The sequence below is a fragment of the Ictidomys tridecemlineatus genome, chromosome X (genome assembly GCF_052094955.1).
Source record: "Ictidomys tridecemlineatus isolate mIctTri1 chromosome X, mIctTri1.hap1, whole genome shotgun sequence".
In the NCBI taxonomy this organism is placed as follows: Eukaryota; Metazoa; Chordata; class Mammalia; order Rodentia; family Sciuridae; genus Ictidomys; species Ictidomys tridecemlineatus.
In genome coordinates, this window is record NC_135493.1 from 16814772 (window position 1) to 16828684 (window position 13913).

A 13913-nucleotide genomic window follows, 5' to 3' on the forward strand; every position below is an offset into this window, starting at 1 on the left:
AGAAATTCATAAGTCATAGAAATGTTTTTGATATGTACTACACCTGAGAATATATATTAATAAAATAATTCTGGATGGGGACTGTCTACACAAGAAAGAAAAGCAATATGTCAAGAGGAACAAAACAAATTCTAGGCAGCCTGAGGTGACATTTCACATTCAGATCTCTTTGTCACCCTCCAAGAATGCCAACCTGTAGGCAACACTGGACCATCAACTATAAAGCATGAATGACTGGAATGTCTAGCAGCAGGATGTGTCTGGATAAATAGTGGGGAATCCACAATGGATTACACAGAAGCCGCTGGAGCCATGTGCTGGGGTTATGCCGCAGTCTGGCTGGGCACAAAATCACGAGCCACTCAAGCAGGAACAAACTTTATTTTTGAAACTGCGGCCAATGCCTCCTACACTCCCGGGGAAAAAACTGCCAATTGACACAGGCAGCATTCTCCCAAACCCCAACAGGAAGTCCCTCCTCCGGAATTCCCTCCTACCGCACTTCAACAACCAATGGGAACTCTCCAGGAGTCCCTTAGCAGGCCTAGGTGGACAGCAGGGGTCTAATATCCATAAGAATGCAGATCTTAACATAATCATATCATCTCAATGGCTTGCTGGCTTCACTTTTCAACAAAAAATGCCATGCATCCTACTACTTGGCTATGGCTCTTAGCAGGCTTAGTTGTGCCAGGGGGCAAAGATAGACACATAGGTTATCACAAGACAGCAGCAAGCAACGTTGCAGGTCAGAGGACATATCATGACCCAATGTCTGTAAAAACTGGCAGTTTTGAAATATTAAAGTATTAGGGTGGGTACACAGTAACACGCTGGATACAGCATAACTGGGGGAGGGGCGTGGGATTTTTGCCTCGTGGGCTAGACATTTCATTTGTTTTCCATTTGCATTAAATGTTTTATATCACATAATGTGTGTCCAGCGCATATATGGGAGTGTAAGCTAATATGGTAAAACAGAAAATAAGTCGGGTTAAACATCAGGACATCAGGAGGGGCCTTTCATGGGTTTTTTACACAAGTATAAACAAAAAATGTTCAAAATCTCATTAATCAAGTTTGATGTGTATCTGAGTTTCCATTTTCAACACTCCAAACTTGGGAAAACTATTCATCCTGGGTCTGGTGTGGTTTACTTTCCTCAGCTAAACACAAGCAGACTGTGTTCAGCTGTCCCTTTTGAAGTGCATTCACAGCAGCGCAAGGTGGCACTTGTATGCTCAGATCACTGCCATCCTCCTGCTACAGTGTCTGGCCTGCCTCACTTGCCAGTGAGTTCTAAAAAGGATCAGCATAACCCTCTACCAACAGGGGCCCACCCTCTGAATGAACTGTGGGGTGGGTGTAGTCAACGGACTACCCTGCATTTATTGAAAACTTCATCGGGTTCTGTGTGCTGATGTCCAAAGAAGCACATGCATACATGAAGTGAGAAAAACAAGTTCACAGTAGAGTGTGTCTACCAGGTCCCCATTTTCAAATGGGGGGAAAAATCTCTGGAAGGAGACATAAGACCTAGCCTGGCCACCTCTAGAGTCCAGAAGTAGAGAAGGAGAGTTTGTGCCACCCACTCCATGTCCTCCATACACGTTGGTAATTTTCAATGAGCACGTAAATCTCCATCACAATAAAGAGAATCCCTGGAAATATTCTCAGTGTAAAACAATATAGTAACACAACAAAATACAGCAGTCTCCCTGTTCCAGGGACCTGTGGTGTTTGGTCCACAATTCACATAGGTAAAATTTGTTAGAATCTCATCTTGGAGAAGGTGGATTCTCTGGGATGCAGAGGATTCAGAAAATGATTTGTAAAAGCGGGTTGTGTCCCTTGAGAAACAAATAGGTGAGGTTTTTAAACCAGGTGGGGTTTAATTTCCCAAGTCAAAAAGGGATCCTTGAATCAATGAGGGAGGAAAGAGCACAGCTCTACCTCTGAAGTACACACAAACACAGGTACACAGAGGGGGCATCAGCATAACGGAGAAGCAGACTCTAAGGGAGCCACAGAAACTGCCTCTTGACTAGCAAAGTGAACAAAGCGGCAGCCCCGTGAACTGCTAGGACCTCTCCTTGGAATTCACACAGCATGGCTTCTGCTGTGATAGATTATTGCTGAGGGGCCTACCCTTCAGCATCGACTGTGGGGAGCTTGACGGTGCAGACACACTCCTCTGGAGACAGTTTCAGAGAACTGCATCTGCTTTATTGCACAGCAGAAAGAGCTTTCATAGTGGGTATGGGTCAGTTTACACGGAACAGTCACACTAGGCAAGAGGAGACACATAACCTATCATCTTACAGGAGTCCAGACACCAAGAGTTCAGAAACTGCCACGCAGGGTGACCTTGTACCCGTGGAGAATAACTTCTTGTCAAAGGAGCAAGGAAATGGAGCTTGCCAGTGTTCTGACAGCGCTTTGTAGCAAATCATAGCTTTCTTTGTTAGGACTTCCCTGCTGCACAATGAGCAAGATGAGCATTCCTCCATGAGGGTCCAAGGTCAGCCCCTGCAACCGATTATAGGTGACTTCCCTCAGATAAGCACATCACTCAGCATGAGAGCGGACATTCTGCAGTAAGAACCACAGGGGTTTCAAATGCATCCTTCAACCTTCACACACCGAGGGTCTCTAGCACCTGCAGCGTCATCCTGAGAGGAACATCTTGGAAGGCCCAGGTAGTCAGAAGAGTCTCAGGGGATATAACATGGAGGAGCTCCCCTGCACCCACACACAAGGAGGGGACCTTCTGCACCCACTGTCTGCCCTCCACACTCCCTGCTTCTTAGTCAGGGAACTTTGGTGGGAAGCAATGGAGGAAGAACAGTCTACAAAGCCCAAGGCTGATTAGACTCAGGAGGCCACTGTCAGTTAACTTCTGCTCTTCTAAAAGGGTCTCACATTTTAGGGTTTGAAGTTGCCTTCAGGATCGCATCCATTCCACTTCCCATGTGTAGCATTAGAGACATGATGGAAGGTATTTACAAACTATCGTATGTATGTGTGTGTCATATTCGAAATGTCAGCACCCTTCACAAACGGGTTAGATGCCTGAGAAGTTGCGACTGACTACATCAGCTGGAAACAACCAGTTGGGAATAAGAAAGCCCCCAGCTCCCCAAACTCGGTTGCTAACACCCAAGACATGGGGGCTGGCCAAGTTCAGCATGAATGCACAAGAGAGGCTCAGGATGAGCTCACCCTGTCCATCCAATGCACACCTGCTGTCTGCACTGCACAAGACCCAGGGCTGGGCCTGGCCTTAAGAGTGAGCTCTAGTAAGTTTTGAGAAGATTCTGCCCATGTCAGAGGCTAGAACAGAGAGAGGGTTGAGGACCAAGGCCCACACAGTTTCCTGGAGGTGCAAGAGACTGTCCTTTCAGAAGGCCTGGGGACCTCAGGTGTAGGAGGCAAAGAGCAACGACTCTCCTCTGCCACCTAGTGGTGAGACTCTTGGGCACCCACTCCCATGTGTGTTCCTATTGTCCTGGATTAACCTCCTTGGCACACTGTGAAACAACCCCTGCTGATTCACGAGGTTCACAGCCACAAAACCCACCCAGGGTCCCCTTCAGGGACTCTCTGCTGACAGGAGGACCAAGAGCTATGCCATGGCTGCATAGCCTTAGGAGAGCTGCTGCGGGATCTGTGTCTTCTTCGGAAAAAGACAGCGATGAATCCCTGAAGGTGAGCCTTCTCAGAGGCCAGGGCTCCCCTACATCCTCAATATAGCCTTCTGTATTGACTGCCGGCCTCAAAAACTAGGCACCTGTTATAAACTGTGCTTTAGCTTCCTGAAAATTGTTCCAAAAGAACTTGTCCAAAGGAACACAGGGAACAAAGCTGCAGGCCATCTGAATGCCACTCCACATTGCTGTCCCGGCCCGAGTGCCAGGGATGCTGCCAAAGACTCGAAATCAGAGTCCCCAGACTACTCTCCAGGAGTGTGCCCTACAAACCCAACCCTTATTTCCTGTGGTGCATGTGAAAGAATTCACGAATATCTAAATGATTATTCCAAAGCAGAAATAGAAGGGATGTCATTTATTAATCAAAATGCAATACAACCCAAATGGACAGGAATACATCAACATTGTTCACCTCTTGGAGCAAAGAGGAAGTGACATGAAAACTTCACTATAAGTAGTTGTAAAAGCACAAGCAAGAACATTATCTCAAAGTCATGGAAGGTAAGCAAAGCTAGACTCCAAGTCAAACCGGAGGCCCTACTTGCTTTCATCGTTTCAAACAACAGGCAAAATCAAGGAAGCTGACACTCATTGCAAGCTTCTGCAGGGCAGAGCCTGCAGGTTAACAGGTTCTGTATTCTCACCATAGTATTTGTGTGGGCTTTGTGTGGTGGGGACCCTCTGCTGTGCTTCACTGAGTGCTGTCCCCAAGAGTTGGCCTCATCTCTTTGAAATGGTCCACATGTCAAAAGTGGACCATGCCATCAACCAGTTTCTAGAGGCATATGATTTGCCCAAATTGGATCAGGTTGATCTACACAATTTAAACAGATCAATTTCAAGCGATGAGATAGAAGATGCCATCAGAAGCCTACCAAGCAAGAAAAGCCCAGGACCAGATGGATACACAGCTGAGTTATACGAGACCTTTAAAGAAGAACTAATACCAGTACTCTTCAAATTATTTCACGAAATAGATAACACGGGAGCACTTCCAAACTCATTCTATGAAGACAATGTCACCCTGATTCCAAAACCAGACAAAGACACAATGAAGAAAGAAAACACCAGACGAATACCTCTAATGAACAGGGATGCAAAAATTCTCAATAAACTTCTGGCAAATCAAATACAAAAACATATCTACAAGATCATGCACCACGATCAGGTGGGGTTCATCCCAGGGAGGTAAGGTTGGTCCAACATTCGGAAATCAATAAATGTAATTCATTACATCAACACACTTAAAAATAAGAATCATATGGTCATCTCAATAGATGCAGAAAAAGCATTTGATAAAATACAGCACCCCCTCATGTTCAAAACACTAGAAACACCAGGGATAACAAACATATCTCCATATTGTAAAAGCTATCTATGCTAAGCCCCAGGCCTCATCATCCTAAATGGAGAAAAACTGAAAGCATTCCCTCTAAAATCTGGAACAGGACAGGGATGCCCTCTTTCACCACTTCTACTTAACATAGTTGTTGAATCACCGGCCAGAGCAATTAGACAGACGAAAGAAATTAAAGGGATACATATAGGAAAAGAAGAACTCAAACTAGCACCATTTGCCAATGATATGATTCTATACCTAGAAGACCCAAAAGATTCCACCCGAAAACTTCTAGAACTAGTACATGTCTTCAGCAAAGTAGCAGGATATAAAACCAACATCCATAAATCAAAGGTATTTCTGTATATCAGTTGTAAATCCTCTAAGGAAATGAGGAAAACTACCATATTTACAATAGCCTCAAAAAAAAAAAAACCTTGGGAATCAACAAAAGAGGTAAAAGATGTCTACAACAAAAACTACAGAATGCTGAAGAAATATATTAAAGAACACCTTAGACTGGGGATATAGCTCAGTTGCTAGAGCACCTGCCTTGCATGCACAAAGCCCTGGGTTCAAACCATAGCACCACCAAAAAACAAAACAACAACAATAATCAAAGAAGACCATAGAAGATGGAAAGATCTACCTTGCTGTTGGATAGGCAGAATTAAATTTGTGAAAATGACCATAATACCAAAAGCACTATACACATTTAATGTAATTCCAATCAAAATCCAAATGACACTCCTCATAGAAACAGGAAAAGCAGTCAAAAATTCATCTGGAAAAAAAAGAGACCCAGAATAGCTAAAGCTATCCTGAGCAAGAAGAGTAAAGCAGGTGGCATCACATTACGAGATCTTGAACTATCTACTACAGTGCAATAGTAATAAAAATAGCATGGTATTGGCAAGAAAATAGACTGGTAGACCAATGGTACAGAATAGAGGACACAGAGACTAACCCACACAATTACAGTTACCTTAGAGTAGACAAAGGCACCCAAAACGTACATTGGAGAAAAGGCAGCCTCTTCAACAAACAGTGTTGGGAAAACTGGAAATCCCTATGCAACGAAATGAAATTAAACTGCTATCCCTCACCAGGCAGAAATTTCAACTCAAAGTGGATCAAGGACCTAGGAATTCAACCAGAGACGCTGAGTCTGTTAGAAGAAAAAGCAGGCCAAGTTTCCATCATGTCGGATTAGGCCCCAAATTCCTTATAGAGCAAGAATTAAAATCAAGAATCAATAAATGGGATGGATTCAAACTAAACGGCTTCTTCTCAGAAAAAGAAACAATCAGTGAGGTGAAGAGAGAGCCTACAGTTTGGGAACAATTTTTTTTTTGTCCTACATGTACATCCGATAGAGCACTAATCTCTATCAACGAATGGGCCACAGAACTGAACAGACACTTCTCAGAAGACATACAATGAGTCAACAGATACATGAAAAAATGTTCAACATCCCTAGCAATTAGAGAAATGCAAATCAAAACCACTCTAAGATTTCACCTCACTCCAGTCAGAATGGCAGCTATTAGGCATAGAAACAACAATAAGTGTTTGCGAGGATGCAGGGGACAAGGCACACTCATACATTGGTGGTGGGACTGCAAATTGGTGCAACCAATATGGAAAGCAGTATGGAGACTCCTTGGAAAACTGGGAATGGAAACACCATTGGACCCAGCTATCCCACTCCTCGGTCTATACCCAAAGTAATTAAAAGCAGCATAGTACAGGGTCACAGCCACATCAATGTTTATTGCAGCACAGTTCACAATAGCTAAACTGTGGAACCAACCTAGATGCCCTTCCGTAGATGAATGGATAAAGAAAATGCGGTATAGAAGCTGGGGTTGTGGCTCAGTAGTAGAGTGCTGGCCTAGCACGTGCAAGGCCCTGGGTTGGGTCCTCAGCACCACATAAAAATAAATAAATCAATAAACAAACAAATAAATAAATAAATAAAGGCATTGTGTCCAACTACAAGTAAAAAAAAAAAAAACACTTAAAAAAAGTGGTCTATATACACAATAGGGTGTTATTCAGCATTAAAAGGGAATAAAACCAGGACATTTGCAGGTAAATGGATGGAGTTGGAGAATATGATGCTAGGGGAAATTATCCAATCCCCAAAACCCAAATGCTGAACGTGTTCTCTGATTTAAGGAGGTTGATTCATAATGCAGATGGGGCGCATGGAAGGACTGGATGAGCTGTAGATAGGGGAAAGGGAGGGAGGAGGAGGGAGGGGGCATGGGGGAACGAAATGAGATGGACATCATCACCCTAGGTACGTGTATGAAGACACGAATGGTGTGACTTGACTTTGTGTACAACCAGAGACATGAAAAATTGCTCTATGCGTGTAATATGAATTGTACTGCATTCTGCTTGCTCTCATATATAACAAATTAAAATTCCTTTTTAAAAAGGGGGGAAAGGAGTGGACCATGCGAAAGCCCCAAAGGACACAGAAACAGCGCCAGGGCTGCACAAAAGCAGTGCTCCTGGCCTGGTCTCTTGCAGGGGTGCAGAAGAGTGCTTGCCCCCATGTTTTCAATATATGTTATATTTTTAGTTGTAGATGGACACAATATCTCTATTTGTTAATTTTAATGTGGTGCTGAGAATGGAACCCAGTGCCTCACATGTGCTAGCTAGGCAAGCGCTCTACCACTGAGCCAGGACCCCAGCCCCCTGCCCACATGTTTGAGAACAGCATCTCCAGGAGGTTCAGACTTGAACTGCAAGGTGCAAACCGAAAGAGGGCGAGCCTGTGCACTTCCTCCACGGGTCAGACCTTCACGCTTGAAAATACTGCATACCTGCAGAAGGATGGGTCACATCCGCCTTGAGGGTAGGGGCCCCAGGTCCCACAGGAATGCCAGCCTTTCCAGGCCTCTTACTTGTGCAAAATTGTGGCGACTTGGGTCAAGAACCCAGCGATTAAACACGATGTCGTGCACCTCGCCAGGCAGCAAATGGCAAGAGCAGGAGAACACTCTGGAATGCGCACGCCTGGGAAGGTGCCTTCACACTGGAGCTGAACGCAAAGCTGTTCTGGGAAAGGAGGTCAGACCAAAGCATTGTCCCGCCACAGCCGACCGACCTCAGGCACAGCCCCTTAGGGGTCACAACTGTCACATGGCTCGGGACCCATTTCCCGCACCGGGTTCCCAGGGAACTCTTCTCTGAAGTGCGCGGCCTGGTGCGCGATGAGGCCTGCTTTCTTTATGAAGCTCTTGGAGCAGTGGCTGCAGGTGTAGGGCTTCTCCCCGGTGTGGATTCTCAGGTGGATCATGAGGCTGGATCGCTGCCTGTAGCTTTTCTCACAGTGTTGGCAGGAGAACGGCCTCTCCTGGGTGTGAGTCCTCTGGTGCAGAGTAAGAGCTGTCCGCCGGTTGAAGCGCTTCCCACAGCTGTGGCACTCGTGACGTTTCTCCTGCGTGTGAGTTTTCAGGTGTCCCATCAGGTTGGCCCTGCTGGCAAACCTTTTGCCGCACTTGTGGCACTGGGAGGTGTCTCTGCCACAGTGCCCCCTCTGGTGCGTGGTGAGGTGCGCGCCCTGAGTGAAGCGCTTGTGGCACAGGGAGCACTCATAGGGCCTCTCCCCGGTGTGGATGCGCACGTGCCGGTCCAGGTCTGAGCGGTGCAGGAAGCCTTTCTCGCAGCCGGGGCACTGGTAACCCAGCTCCCCGGTGTGGATTTTCAGGTGAGCAGAGAGGCGCTTCTTGCAAGCGAAGCACTGTCCACACTGGCCGCAGCGATGGGGTTTCTCTCGCGGCTTCCTCGGCTTGTGGGCTGCCAGGGGCAGGGGCTTCCCCGCCGCACAGGGCCTCGGGAGGTGCGCGGGCTTACGGGAGGAGCTCAGCAGCTCCACCGCGGGGCCAGCCCTCAGAGGTTCGTGCTTCTGACAGCCCACGCATGGACCAGCACCAAGTGCTTTCGCGTCTAAACAAACGAGACATGGACGTTGCACCCCAGGTTTCTCTGCTCTGGCGCACTTCCTTTGCCTCCCGTCCCAATCTCCAAACCCGAGAGAAGAAATGCAGGAGTCCCCGTGTTCCAGGGGAAACAGGGACACGGAGCCAAAGAACAGCTCTACTCCCAGCCTCCAGGAAAGGTGGGAACCCCCAGGCACAGGCACCCTCCCTACCCCCTCCCCCGGAGGAAGGCTGCTACAGGTTTCTCTTTGGTGTTCCCGGGCGCTGGGGCGCTGGGGCGCTGGGGCGCTGGCTGAGCCCTAGCCTACCTCTCCTGGACTCAGGTGATTGCTCCATGCACTGGGCGCCCAGCAGCTCCACCATCCCTGGCTTTCTCCTGCGGTCCAGCCGGCAGCTCCAGCGACACTCTGGGGTGGCATGTCCTGGCCACAGGGAAGATGAGGGAGGAAGGAGAGTGTGAGTCACCCCAGGTTTTCCTCTGCCTGGGACAGGCGCCCTCTCCACATCTGCTTCCTCCTCAGTCAGGCTTCCTTTGCCCAGAGCCTCTGCCACACAGTGTTGGTGTGTGTGTTTTAATTCCAGGGAAACAAAAGCAAGCAAGGGGAACAAGCCCAATGTGCCTACTTGGAAGCCTTCTCCTCTGATGGGTGGAAGGGTCAGGGCTCCATCCAGGGTAAAGTCACTGAACTGAAAGAGCTTCAGGGGAACTTTGGGACTGAGAGTATTCAGCTGAGGGGCAAAATGCAAAGTAAATCTTCCTGTTGTGTGTTGGCATACGGAAGCTGAGGGACGTCCTCTTAGGACTGCAAGGGGCAGAGAGAGGCAGGGGCAGGGGCCAACACAAGCTGGAAAACCGCTTACTAGTCTCACTTCTGTAAGAATGAAAGTGACAACTGAATTGGATTGGAAACCAGCCAGGAGCACCTCTGAATGTGTGTCTCAGCTGAAGCCTAGAAGCGGATTCCTCTTCCAATACCCCAAGAAAATACAAACAGTGTCCATCTAGAACAACCAGGTAACCTCTCTACCACTCGACGTTGGTTCCCTTGCCCAACCGTCCCTGCCCTCACTGACAATCTCTGTGGCTGACTACCTCTCTTTCCTCATCTCTGGCCACGTTGCTACTGCAACATGAAATGAGGGTAGAAATGTTAAAGTGGGATCCAAACAGAGGCTGGTATTGAAATTCGAGCATCACTGAACCACAGTGGCAAGGTAGCTAGCTGCACCAGGCTAACCCCAAGAGAAATCTAAGCTTCAGAACATCATATCAAGACACAGGATGCACACATACTCACACGCATGCGCGCGCCTAAAGTTGAGTTTTTCTTAGAGAGACGACTGTATACTCCAGATTCCGAAAAATGGCATGCATTTCAAATAAAAATCTGCTTGGATTCACAGTTTTGGTTATGCTCACATGGGATCAGAGGGCAAGGAGGCCCAGCTCAAATAACGCCAGAGGGCAGAGGTCAAAGGGAAGCTGCCATCAAGTGGATTGGGAGGAAACTGCAACAGGGGAGTGGGAGGAAGCGGGGAAGGCAGTGGAAGAAACATGGGGGCTGAGAATATCCCCAATGGGTGAGAAGCCAAACAGTTTGCGCAGGCAGGAAATGCACCTAGGTCTGCTTCCACACCATTCCCCAAGGACCTGAACCTGTCAAAGTCTGCAGAGTTCATCAAATGTCCCTTTGAAACCAGGCCACACACCAGTCCCTTGGTTGGAATGGAAGCTAAAGACCTAGACAGGGACCCAGAGCAGCCCTCTAGCAGCATCTAGTAGCCACGAGTTGCGCCAAAGGGCAGCCCTGTGTCCCGGGCTTTCCCCTTGGCTCTCATATCCCACTGCTGCTTCCCGTAAGCACCACATACAGAGCAAAGGGAACAGTCTCCTCAGTTCTGCGGCCCCAGCACCATGCTCTTGGTGCCAGCTTTCAGAGAGGTTGGCCCAAACTGGAGCCTCTTCCTGGGTGTTAACCCAATGCATTTTCGGAGTGAGCACCAATTCAGCCCTTCCTGCCAGTCATGATGGTCCTGAGCAGCGCTGGGATCCAGGGGCCTCCATTGCCTGGACTATGGAAGCCCTACTCCTGTCACTCTCAGTGGTTTGCATTTCCCCACCTTCTGCTCCCAGTACATGGCACCTCGCCCCCATCTAACCTGAGTCCACATCTGCCACTCTTTTTTTTTGGGGGGGGTATTATTTATTTATGTAACTATTTATTCATTTATTTATTGGTATCAGGGATTGAACCCAGGGGAGCTTAACCATTGAACTATATCCCCAGCCCTCTTTTGAACAAAAAAAAAATTCTTTAGATACAGGGTCTCACTAAGTTGTTTAGGGCCTCACTAGGTTACTGAGGTTGGCTTTGAGCCTGTGATCCTCCTGCCTCAGCTTCCTGAGTCTACCGGATTACAGCGGTGTGCCACTGCATCCAGCCGCCACACTTGTTGCATGGAATACATTACCATCAATAATTCTGAATGAACCTCACAATCATCCACCAGATTTTCACAGATCTTGGCACCATGCCTGTGTGCCAAGATGGTGAGGACAGCCGTGGCTACTGTTACAGGCCAAGATCAAACCGTCAGAGGAGACCCAATGTAGGTTAACAGAAGGAAACTGACACTCACACAAGCTTCAGCAGGAGGGTGCCGGCACACAACTGTTTGTGAGGACATTTGACCATGTCTATTTATATCTTAAAAGGTCTCCACCCACTGAACAAATGACCCTTTTTTGAGAAATGTCTCCTGTGGACACATGGCCAAAGAAGGATGCTCACTATGGTTTACAGCATAGCTCCAGGGTGCTGCTGTCGACATCCAGTGCTACTGACAAGCAAGAGGTGAGTCCCTGGGCCATCTTCTGCTGCAGGGTGGGTGGCTCTTGGCTTGAGCCCTGAGGCCAGCCACTCTGGGTTGTAAAGGAAACTACCTGAGCAGTAGTTATACAACGAACATGACCTGCCCTTTTTGCCCTGGTCCCTCTGTCTCAAACCCTGGTGTCCCTTCTTAGCTCCCATTCCACACTGGCCATTTCCACCTGGAAAACCAGGACTGCCCCGAGTTCCACATGTTCAAAGGTCAACTCATCTAGACCTACAAAACCTGATCCTGCCCAGTGTTGTCTGTGTCGGTGATTAATACTGTCGTCTAACCAGTTCACTGGCCAGCAACCAGGATGCCACTTTTTAACCTTTTGTGTCAATCACATGACACCCCATCAATCCATGAGTCCTCTATTTCAAAACTGCTCATCATCTTTTGAGTCACCCCTTTTCAATCTATCCTCAGTGACACAGCACCCCGACTCCTGCCCACCCCTCAGAGTGTAGCAGCAGGTCTTCTCTCTGCCCCGGGGCCTCTGCACTTGCAGCCCTTCTGCCAAGGCTCCCCCTCCTCACTCCCACCACTCAATGGCTGACTCCAATCCATCCTAGAGTACTACCCCAGATCCCCCTCCTCCAGAGGTCTTCCCTCAGCCTAATGATGGCAAGGGCGCCTGCTGTGTGCTCTGCCAGCATCCTAAGCCCTCCAACACACACACGTTCCCATCACATATCCAACGTATCTGGACTGTCCACCAGAAGTGGGTGCCGGGACAGCTGGGGCTGCTTTCCTGCCCCGTGGACTGTCTAGTCACAGGGTCCAGCAAGATGCCTGGCTCTTCACGGTGCTCAGAATGTTGATTGTGGGAATAAATGTGGAGAAGTGGAAGGGGACACAGTTGCTAAGCCCTGGCCCTGTGCTAGTGATGGGGGCATCCCACATTTCTGTTTTGCAACATGGACCGTTCTCCACCTATTTGCATCTGCAGGGCTCTTTGGTGCTCTCAGGACTACACAGTGTCTTGGTGTGCCAACATGGTGACGCTGGGCTGCTGGGGAAAGGGAGAGGACTCCCACCACACTTGGGCCCAAGCTTCAGTGGCGGAGGGGAGGGCTGGGACAGGGCATGGGTAGCAATGTAAGGAAATGGCAAAGGGAAGAGGAACAGGAACACCCAGGCATCAAGTCCCGCTGCCTTTCTCCACCTGGCCTTTTCTCCTGCTAGCACGCACCCATTTGTGTCCAGGGCCCTGGTTCTCAAAGGGCGGTGTGTGCAGCACTTTGCTCAGAGACCTTGTTAAACCTGTACCCCAGGTGGTGCTGGGGCTGAGTGACTGCTTACTCATGAGAAGGGTGGTTACTTTCACCTGTTCCCCACGCCACTGTACCCAAAATGCATTTTCCCCTGCTGTTCCCAGAGAGACATCTCCTCTTCCTCCCCCTCCTTTTCATCCAAGTGGTCCATCTCCACTGGGGAATCCATGTTTCCCAGCAACCCCAACCTTTGAGAGCTCTTGTGCGCTCGGTCAGACACAAAAGAGCAGAAAGAAAACCTCGCCTTACCAGGATCCAGAAAGGGCTGGCATTCCCCAGCAGCACCATAGTTCAGCTCCTGAGGCCCTGCCTGTGGGATCCAGGCCCCTGTCTCGGGAGCCGCCTGGACAGGTCCCATTCCCTGGAGCGCAGATGTCTCCAGGTGCACGTTTGCAGATATGGGTACAGTTCCCGAAGGCGCCTGTTCTTCAAAGAGCAAGTCATGCACGTCAACCTGGGGGAAATGCCAGAGTCCATTGCTCAAGAGTCTAGACCCATTGGGAGAAAATGCACCTTGCCCTCACACCAAAGGAAACCTTGCTGCCTTAGCACTCAAAATAGAGCCACGTGTGTAGTTTAACATTTTCCAGTAGTCACAGGACACAGTGTAAAAAAGGAACTTGGGAGTCCCCAATCTTAATAGCATGTTGTATTTAACGTGACATATGGAAACCATCAGGATTGCAGCATGAAATCAATCCAAACAATTACCAAGTACTACCTCCTCTTCCCCCCACAGCTTCTGCATGGGCTA

General features: G+C 48.5%; 1 protein-coding gene across 5 annotated transcripts in view; it reads right to left on the reverse strand.

Annotated features, from left to right (window-relative positions):
- Positions 1–13565, reverse strand: part of LOC110598132 (embryonic testis differentiation protein homolog B-like) — a 36812-nt gene extending 23247 nt beyond the window's left edge. For 2 of the 5 annotated variants that reach the window (XM_078034235.1, XM_078034237.1), the window contains exons 1-2: positions 13409–13434; positions 9317–9430 (exon numbers count right to left, since the gene is read on the reverse strand). The gene's annotated coding sequence lies outside the window, so the exon portion shown is untranslated. Of the gene's footprint in view, positions 1–9316; positions 9431–13408 lie in introns of those variants that run through there. The other 3 variants (XM_078034238.1, XM_078034236.1, XM_078034239.1) reach the window with 2 other exon arrangements.
- Between the last annotated feature and the right edge of the window lie 348 nt (positions 13566–13913).